Source organism: Prionailurus viverrinus, chromosome D4 (genome assembly GCF_022837055.1).
Source record: "Prionailurus viverrinus isolate Anna chromosome D4, UM_Priviv_1.0, whole genome shotgun sequence".
Taxonomy (NCBI): Eukaryota; Metazoa; Chordata; class Mammalia; order Carnivora; family Felidae; genus Prionailurus; species Prionailurus viverrinus.
Window position 1 is genome coordinate 23,626,745 of NC_062573.1, and position 11,252 is coordinate 23,637,996.

The following is an 11,252-nucleotide window of genomic DNA, read 5'->3' on the forward strand; positions in this document are numbered from 1 at the left end:
TCAGGCACTGGCAGGCCCCAGATTTCCAACTTGTTAGAAATCAGTATTCAGGGCAGGAGCATTCTAAGCTTCTGCAAGAGATACAAACAGAAAATAATGCTTAGTTTATGCCACTTAGATATAAAAGAGATCACATCATGCACTGATTACATTGCTGTTTCCAGGATCCAGACAGACTGTTTTTCTGCTAGTGTTTATATTCAGAAAGGTTAAAACAATATTAATACTTTGTGCTTTAGACTCCAGACCCATATTTATCATGAATCTAGGCAAACAGCTCAGTCTGTTATTGTCAACAAATATTCATTGTCCAATTTCCTCAAACTAAAATTTGACAAAACAGATTTTTTCCATTTATTTATTGACAGTTTCCTTCCTTCATGAATATAGTGGAAAAGATATTTTCCATTCACCCTTTGCCCCTACCATTCACCACACCAAACATGTAAGAAGCAGAATTCTAGTGTATAATCGATCTCACCTGAACAGCTATTTAATATAATTGATACCCTGCAGACAGAATTGTAAATATCAGTGATTTCTAACTTGAAATAAAACTTAACATCGAGTGACCAAGCATTTTCAAAGTTTGGTAAATATGAGAACTTAGCTTCATTTCAAAGCTGCTTTCATTTTGGCTCCCTACCAAATGAGCAAGCAAATTAGTGTCAAGGATATATGCAAAATATGGTTACAAGGGAGTAAACACAGCTATTCGTTGTCCCTGTTTCTTCACAGAGGTAGGGCACAAACTTCATGGGCGATGCAACCCTCATAATGTTGGCAACTTTATAGGTCAAAGATGCTTTGAGATGTGGTCTGCCTGCCTTTTACCACATCGGACTATGAAGGGTCCTGTATTTCTCAAATCCAACTACCACCATATAAGGCAATCTTCTGTAGCATCAAAGGAATATTTCTGTATTCTCTTTCTTTCTGTACCAGTAGACTTGGAATACCTGGACATAGCCAGCACTGTGCAAGCCACCTAAAACGTGTCCATTTCATATACTATCTTCACCAACTACATGTAAGGGATTTTGTGAACAGGACACCCAGTCTCTCTTCCTTCAGAAAAATGTGCTAGGAAAGTGTGATTTCACAATGAGGTATGGAGGAGAGTACATGGGATACAAACGAGAAGACCACTCTCCTTCTTGTTAACTATGTGTTTTGAACAAGCTAATGAGAGCATCAGCTTTTCTAAGATGGGAATAATCAGAAAGTCTGCTCTATATTTCTCGTTGGGTTTCTGGGAAGGATATATATCATCATTAGCATAAGTGAAGCACTTTGTAAATTCCAAAATATTTTATTTATTCTAGGTTTGGTATTATTGCCTCAATGAAAGTAAATAATTTAGTTCTAGATATAAGTATCATTTCTTCCTCTGTGAGATTAGAAAGGGAATTTAACAAGATTCCCAGATTTAGAAGATATGCTATTAGCCTTTACAATATCCCCCCAGCCTTACTCCAACCTCACATTTTAAAAAATTACTAGAGTTGATTTTTTTAGAGCAATTTAAAGTTCAAGAAAATTTGAGCAGAAAGTACTGAAGTTCCATATACTCCTTCTTCTCCCTCCCCAGGTTCCCTTTATTATTAACATTTTACACTGATGTGGTATATCTGGTACAGTTGATGAACCAATATTAATACATTATTATTAACTAAAGTCCGTAGTTCACTCATTGTGTAGTACACGATTTTATGAGTTTTGCTAAATGCATAATTTAATTACCATTACATTATTATACAGAATAGTTTCAAAAGTTACAATATTATACAGAATAGTTTCATTGCCCAAAAAGGCTGTGTTCACCTCGTCATTCCTCTCTTGTCCAAGTCCATAACAACCACTAATCCTTGTGCTTTGTTTATTTTTTTTTTAATTTTTTTTCAACGTTTATTTATTTTTGGGACAGAGAGAGACAGAGCATGAACGGGGGAGGGGCAGAGAGAGAGGAAGACACAGAATCGGAAACAGGCTCCAGGCTCTGAGCCATCAGCCCAGAGCCCGACGCGGGGCTCGAACTCCCAGACCGCAAGATCGTGACCTGGCTGAAGTCGGACGCTTAACCGACTGTGCCACCCAGGCGCCCCTCCTTGTGCTTTATATATAGATTTGATCTTCCCATATTGTCATGTACTTATAATCATACAGTATGTATATAGCCTCTTAAGAATTTCTATTTAAGGTGCCTCCATGTCACTTCATGGCTTGATAGCTCATTTCTTTTAATCATTGAGTAATATTCAATTATATGGATATACCATTTCATTTATCCATTCACCTATTAAAGGACATCTGGGCTGCTTCCAAATTTGGACAATTACGGGGACTCCTACGTGGCTTAGTCAGTTAAGCAGCTGAATCTTAATTTTGGCTCAGGTCATGATCTCATGGTTGTGAGATCAAACTCCACATCTGGCTCAGCACTGAGTGTGGAGTCTGCTTGGGATTCTCTCTCTCCCTCTCTCTCTGCCCCTCCCCCACTCGTGCTTGCTTTCTCTCTCTCAAAATAAATAAATAAACTTAAAAAATCCAAATTTGGACAATTATGAATAAAGTTACAGTAAATATTCACATTTGAGCTTTTATGTGATATGTTCTTCAACTTATTCAATTAAATACCTAGGAGTACGATTACTTGATTGTTTAGTAAGACTATGTTTACCTTTGTAATGAACTGCCTGTCTTCCAAAGAGGCTGTATTATTTTGGATTCATATTCTCACTTATTAATGAGAGTTCCTGTTGTTCCACAACTTTGTCAGCACTTGGTGTTGTCAGTGTCTTGGATTTTAGCCATTCTAATAGGTATATGATGGAATCCCATTCTTATTTTAATTTTTACTTCTCTAATAACATATGATATTGAGCATATTTTCATATGCTTATTTACCAAATGTTTGTTTTCTTTGGTGATTCATGTTTAGATCCTTGTCCATTTTTAAAATATGTTGATCTTTATCTTGTTTTGAATTTTAAGTTGTCTGCATATTTGGATCTGAGTCATTTATTAGATATGTAATAAAGATATTTTAGATAGTGTTATCAGATAAAATTAGATATTTTTCCTAGTCTTAGTCTTGACTCTTCTCTCTTTTTTATTTTTTTAATGTTTATTTGCTTTTGAGAGAGAGGGAGACAGACAGAGTGCAAGCAGGGGAGGGGCAGAGAGAGAGGGAGACACAGAATCTGATGCAGGCTCCAGGCTCTGAGCTATCAGCACAGAGCCCAACACAGGGCTCAAATCCATGAGCCTTGAGATCATGACCTGAACTAAAGTCAGACGCTCCACCAACTGAACCACCCAGGTACCCATGACTCTTTGTTCTCTTAACAGTGCCTTTCACAGGGGAGTTTTTTGTATGTTCGTTTGTTTTTCAATTTTAATGAAGTCCAGAATACCATTTTTCCATAGGTCATACCTTTACATCGTATCTAAAAACTTCATTGCCAAATCCAAAGTCACCTAGATTTTTTTCTTTGTTTTCTTCTAGAAGTTTTATAATTTATAATTTATAATTTTGCCTCGTATTAACTTTTGGAAAGTGAAAGGTCAGTATCTAGATGCTTTTTTTTTTCATGTGCATGTTGACTTTTCTCAGCATTATTTGTTGAAAGGACTATCCTTTTTCCATTGAGTTCTCTTTGCTTTTTGGCAAAAGTAAGTTGACTTTATATATATGAAGCTATTTTGGAGCTGTCTATTCTGATCCTTGATTATCTGTCTCTTCCATCACTAATACCACAGTGGCATGAAAACTATAGCATTATAAGAAGACTGGAAGTCTGATTGTGTCAGTTCTACAACTGTGTTTTTCTTTAATATTTTATTGGCTATTCTTGGTATTTTGCCTTTTCATATAAACTTTAAAATCAGTTTATCATTATCCAAAAAGTATCTCTTGGGGATTTTGATTGCAATTGTATAGATTCTATAGACAAAGACGGGAAGAACTTAATGTTGAGTTTTCCTATCCATGAAAATGTATCTCTCCATTGATTTAGATTTTCTTTATTTATCACTTCTTTAGTTTTCCTCATACAGATCTTATATCTATCTTGTTAGACTTCTACCCATATATTTTTTTATTTTGGAGGTGTTCGTGTAAATGGTTCTCTGTTTCTTATTTCAAATTTCAATTGTTCATTGCTAGACTATAGGAAATAAATTTAATTTTGTGTATTAACTTTGTATCCTGCAACCTTGCTATAATTGCTTATTAGTTTCAGAAGGTAGGCGTGTGTGTGTGTGTGTGTGTGTGTGTGTGTGTGTGTATAAATTCTTTGAGATTTTCTAAATGGGCATTTATATATCTGCAAACAAAAACAGAAACAGTTTTATTTCTTCCTTTCTAAATGGTATATCTTGTATTTCCTTTTATTCTTTTTTAAGTTTATTTATTTATTTTGGGAGAGAAAGAGAGAACACATGCAGGGAAGGGGGCAGAGAGAGAGGGAGAGAGAATTGCTAGCAAACTCCATGCTGGCAGCACGGAGCCTAATGTGGGGCTTGATCCCACAAACAATGAGATCATGACCTGAGCCAAAGTTAGATGGTTAACTGACTGAGTTACCCAGGCACCCCTTGTATTTCCTCTTCTTATTACATTAGCTAGGACAATGCCAGTACAATGTTAAATGGGAGTTGTGAGAGAAGAAGTCCTTGCTTGTCCTGGATCCAGGGAAAAGCATCTAATTTCTTACCACTGAAAATAATGTTAGTTGTGTATTTTTCACAGATGCCCTTTATCAAGTTGAAGTCCCCCTCTACTTCTACTTTTTGAAAGTTTCTATAAGTGGATGTTGGATTATGTTTAATGTTTATTATGTATATTAGTATGGTCATATGATTTTTCTTTAGCTTGCCCAATGCAATGGATTACAATAATTGTTTTTTGAATATTAAACTAAACTTACATATGTAGAATAAATCCTAATTGGTTATTTTGTATAAATCTTTTTATGCATTGTTGGATTTAATTTGCTGATATTTTGTTGAGAAATATTCATTTTTGTTTGAGAGATATTCATCTATAATTTCCTTTTTAAATTTTGTCTTTCCTGGCCTTAATATTAGGGTAATCCTGGGGCGCCTGGGTGGCGCAGTCGGTTAAGCGTCCGACTTCAGCCAGGTCACGATCTTGCGGTTCCAGGAGTTCGAGCCCCACGTCGGGCTCTGGGCTGATGGCTCAGAGCCTGGAGCCTGTTTCCGATTCTGTGTCTCCCTCTCTCTCTGCCCCTCGCCTGTTCATGCTCTGTCTCTCTCTGTCCCAAAAGTAAATAAACATTGAAAAAAAAATTTTTTTAAATATTAGGGTAATTCTAGCTTCATAAAATGAATTAGGAAGTATACTTTCTAGAAGAGATTTTAGAAAATCGGTATTATTTCTTCCTCAATTGTCTGGCAGAATTCACCAGTGAAACAACCTTAACCTAGTCTTTTCTATTTTGGAATATTATTACTGGTTGATTCATTTTTTTTTTTTACAGATAGAAATCTATACAGATTATCGCTTCTTGTGTGGCTTTTGATAGATGCATCCTTCGAGGAATTGTTTTGTTTCATGGTCATTAAATTTGTGGGGAGAGAGTTGTTCATAATATTCCTTTATTGTCAGTGGGATCAGTAGCAATGACCCCTCTTATCATTTATGATCTTAGTATTTTGTGTCTTCTCTATTTCTTGGTTAACCCAGCCAGGTTTTAGCAAATTTGTTGATATTTTCAAAGAACCAGCTTTGAATTATATTGATTTCTTTATTGTTTTTCTGTTTTCAATTCCATTGGTTACTATTCTGATTTTTATTATTTTCTTTTTCCTGTTTAATTTTTTTCTAGCTTTCTAAGGTAGAATCTTCTATTATGCATTAATTTTCCATCTTTATTCTTTTCTAATATGTACATTTAATGCTATAAATTTCCCTCTAAGCCCTGCTTTTGCTGTATCCCACAATACTTGATAGGTTGTATTTTAATTTTTATTTGATTTTCAATATTTTTAATTTCTACTGACACTTCTTGGTATATGTGTTATTTATCATTGTGTTGTTTCATCTCCAGATATTTTGGAATTTTTCAGCTACCTTTTTGTTATTGATTTATAGCATAATTCCATTGTGGTCTGAGAGCATTCTTTGCATGATATCTCTTTTAAATTTGTTTAGGTGTGTTTATAGCACAGAATATGGAACACCTCAGTGAATTTTTCACATGGGCTTAGAAGAATATATTTGCTACTGTAACTGGATGGAGTATTCTATAAATCTCAATTAGGTCAAGTTGATTGCTATTGTGGCTCAGGTCATCTATATCCTTAATGATTTTGTGCTAACTGGATATTTCAGTTACTGATAGAAGTGTGTCAGTGTCTCCAGTTTTAAGTGTATTAGTCTATTCCTCCTTGCAGTGCTATCAACTGTTGTGTCAGGTAATTTGATGCTCTACTTTTAGGAGAATACACATTAAAGATGGTTTTGTCTTCTTGGAGAATTATCCACACTGTCATTATGTAATGTGCCTTTATTCCTGATAAGATTCTGATAATCTGTATTTTATTTTGATATCATTTTCCTTCAATCCAAATAACTTTTTCTAGCATTGAACATTTCCTCAAGTGTAGATGTGATTGCAATAAATTAGCAGAGTTCTCTTTTATCTAAAAGTGTCTACTTCATCTTCATTCTTAATAATTTTGCTGGTCTTGAAGTTCTTCGTTGATAGTTTTTGTTTGCTTGTTTTTTCTTTTATCACTTCAAATATATTATCCCATGGTCTTATTTCCATAGTTTTTGATGAGAAGTAAGCTCTAAAATTGTTTTATTGTTTCTCTGCAACATAGCCTGTTTCTCTTTTCTATTTTCACCATTTATTCTTTTGGTTTTCAAAGGTTTGCCTATTCTGTGCCTAAGTGTGGTTGTTATTATATTCATCAAGCATAAGACTCATTAAGATTCTTTATTCTATTAATCTATTTATTTCATCCAATTTAAATTGGATTTGGTGGGGGGGCGCCTGGGTGGCTCAGTCACTTAAAGGTCTGACTCTTGATTTCAGCTCAGGCTATGATCTCACGGTTCGTGAATTGGAGCCCCACATCCAGCTCTGTGCTGACAGTTCAGAGCCTGCTTAAGATTCTGTCTCTCTCTCCCTCTCTCTCTGCCCCTCCTCTTCTCACTCTCTAAATTAATTAATTAACTAATTAATTGATACAATATAGGGTTATTATTTCTTCAGTGATATTCTTCATGCCTATTTTCTTTCTTTTTTTCTTCTAGGATTCTAATATTCTAAATTCCTCTAGGATTCTAAATATCCTAAGTACTCAGAATATTTTAACAAGTTTAGATCTGAACTTTAAAATATTTTCTTTTTGTTTTTCAACTCGGTTAATTTTTATAGATATGTGCGTAAGCCCCAGTTATCTCTCTCTGCTGTTGCTAATTGCACCCAGAGGATTTTTCAGATACTACGTTTTTTAGATGCAGAATTGCTATTTTGCCTGTTTTAGTCATATTTGTACTTTCTTCTGAAGTTTTCCATTTTCACACTCATTGAGACCATATATTATCTTAAATAATTGAGAAATATTATAAATTAATAGCAGCTGTAGATCTTTGTCTATGAATTCCCACATATGAGACATCTTGCGGTTGTTCTAAATTGATTGTCTTTTTGCTTGAGAATGAGTTCCATGTTCTTAGCTGTTTGAATGTCAGGTAATTTTTATTTTAATGTGGATATTTTATGAATATTAAGTTGTGAGGTTATGGATTCTGTGATTTTTTTAATGATTTATGTATCATTTTTTAAAGAAAGAAATTGCTTCAGGTGGATATAAACTGAAAATACTGTTTCCTGGTTGGCAACTCCAGCCTCAGTAGAGAACTCTTGTCTTTCACTGAGCTGCTTTAAAGTTGAAGAGGAGCCAGCCAAATACGTGGACCAAAGAGAATCTGAAGATCTCCTCTATCATTCTTTCCCTTGAAAGATTTCACTGTCTTTCTTCTGTGTCCATAACTTTGTCCTCTTTCCCCAGACTAGAAGACTGCACTTTTCCCCCTGCCATTTTATACATGATGACTGTTCCTTTATAAACTCAGAAGCAACGAAAATTGGAAATTAACTATATAAATCCCCTCCTTTGAGATTAGACTCATTACCAGAGTCTGCCTGCTTCTCTTTACTCTTCAATACATTTACATTGATCTCTTCTGTACAGATATTATTTCAGTGGAGGTGTTGGTCTAGTAGCATCTGACTCATCTGTTACTGGATACATTTCCGATGGACTTAACACACACACACACACACACACACACACACACACACACACACAGAGTCAGTTCCATTATAATGTTTATTTTGAACACACAAATTTCTTCCAATTGATATATTAGGAAATAATTTGAACATAATGTGAATCTTGTGTTTTCTTATGCACCATTTCATCAGAATAAACAGTACATGAATGCAGAAAAATGTACCCAGTTGCACTGAGCTGATACAGATACACAAAAGTCAGGCACAGTCACATAGGCATACAGACCTTGAAACTCTACTAGGTACCCCAGTTTCCTATATGTATTATGAGACACAGTTATTCACATCTTGTACTAATTTATGCATCTCATTTTAGATACCCTCTTCCCACCATTTCATAATCACTCAAAGCTACAATACTTCTAACACGCACTTCATCAGCAAACTTAAGCATTTTTCAATGTAAAGTGCCACAATTGTTGTAGTCTTTATGTATCATTTAACTATAAAATGTTTATAATTGTGCTATTATCTTTATTAGATTCTTATATTTTTGTTGTTATTTTTAACAAGTCACTGATGAATCTTCTGTGTAGTATGTCCCTAATTCCATTTCCCCCCTAAGCTTTATGGGTTTTACTGAATGATTTTATATAACATGATAATATTTAGGAACAACATATATTGACTTAACATATTTTAACTTATATTAACTTATATATAAGTTAATATATGTATATACTTAACATATATATATAAGTTAATATTTATATACTTATATTAACAACATAAAAGACTTAGGTGGAACACATTATTTTGTGTATATTGTACACATTATTTTGCAGTTAAAAATATGGCTTTACATTTTTATAAGGCTGTGTTTGGCTCAAATGCTTCAAACTATATGATTATAGACAATATAATGCAGCGGCTCTGTATATATCAATTTTTTCTTTGAATAGCTAATAATACTGTATAGAGATTAAAAAATTAATGCATTGATGTCTCCCTGAATAAGTATCAATATACAGATAATGCTTCTGGACATCATTTTGCATTTGAAGATTTTACCTCCTGGCTGAGAAAAATCTGTACATATCTAAATCGTTTTTACTTGTTCCCTTATAAAAAAAATATAGGTTTGATAAAAGACCAAATGGTAAAGTTGGTAAATTTTCTCCAGTATCCCGTGCTTGAGGGTCTTAGCATTATATTCAGCTGTAGGCCATCCAAATTGTGCCTCCTTGGAAACTTATAGTATAAGTGATTATTACTCAATTACCTTTCTGTAGAGCAGTGAGACAAATATGAGTTTCTCATGCCAGTTTCCCCCCACTTTTGCCTCTTCAGTTTACTAAGTTGTAATACAGGTACTCTTCCCTTTTCCTCTTCAGTTGATTCTCTCTCTCACTGCTGAGATGCATACAAAAGAATATGAGACACTTGTTACCAGAATTCATGTGATTTACATGCCAGTTTGCAGAGTCTTGTACATAATTATTTTAATATTGCAAATTTCTTGGAGTAAAAAATTAATTTTCTACTTAATTTTCTAATAATTTGTCATTGATAGCTTTAATACAGAAGCTTGAATTACATATTACAGTATTCAAAATATTTAAATCATGCCATTTTAAAGCAAGATAATGAGGTACTAGCTATCCAAAAGGAAATTGAGGTTCAAAGAAACCTAATGGCTTCAGGAAGGTCACTCAGATAGTAAATACCAAAGCTAGGATTTTAAAGGTACCATCTTTCACTTATGTCAATTAAGTGGTTTCTGAGAGATCTAAATAATAAAATAGTCCATAACATTCCCTCTTAACAGCATTTCCCATCAAAAGATTATTGACTTTTAGAAAATTATTTTCATTATCAAAAACTACAAGAAAAAGGAAGATGAGAGGAGAAAACAGACAAGCCATCTAGAAAAATAAGTTTTTGGAGATAGTAAAATCATTCTGCGTAACTTCAGTAGCTGTTATTTATTTATATATGAACTCTGTTCTTAACTGTATCACACAGCAAGCACAATTTTTGAATGCCAGAAATTTTGTACAATAGACAGGTGCCTAGACTAGATTGAGCTTTCAGAAATAATTTTAACATGCTGGAGAAAGTATAGGCTTGCTCAAGACCTTTTTGCAGGTAATAAAGTTTGCATTAAAAATAGTAGGTAGTCAGAGGAGACCTGATACTTTGAGAAAAACTGCATGTCCATCATATAGCCTAAGCTGACACCTCACATGTGTGACACCGTGTGTAGGGGAGGAGGAGCCAGTTAAACCCACAAACATACGCAGACTCACATCACACATATGTATATGTAATATTAAAGGTTCAAAGTGTAATTCCCAGAAAAGAAGGGACCAGTGGCTTTGAAGGAAAAGACAGTGTCCTTGGATCACACTCTGGCACCTTTCACAGCAGGCTGGTGAAGCCTGGATGCAAGTGTTAGAAGAAGTGCATTAAATATGCCAGGAGAAGTACCTACATGAATACAGGGCAAATATTTTTTTTTTAATTCTCTATGCAAATGATACAAAAAATATCTATGATATTAAGGATTCCCACCTGAATTTTCCACTGGTAGTTAATTGTTTCCATATACTGAAAACATCTAACAGAGAAAAGCTTTAATAATTGACATGTCTACTACTAACCTGTTATTGATGTTACTAACCCTTCTAGAACTAATACTATCAAGAAAAAGAAGAATTGTATCATAAACTTCAGAAAAAAAATTTAATTCAGAAACAGCATCTTCAATGTGCCTCCATATACATACATGTATTTTAGAGTTGTAATCATGAAGTTTTTGTTTTGAATTCTCTGACTCTTACATTTTCTTCCTAAAACTTAAAAAAAAAGTGTTTTGACACAACATTTATTATTTCAATTGTTGATATCCACAGTGTATTTCATTTATTAGCGTTAGAATTTTCCAAGTTGTGGTTCTTATATTAAATTCAAAACGGG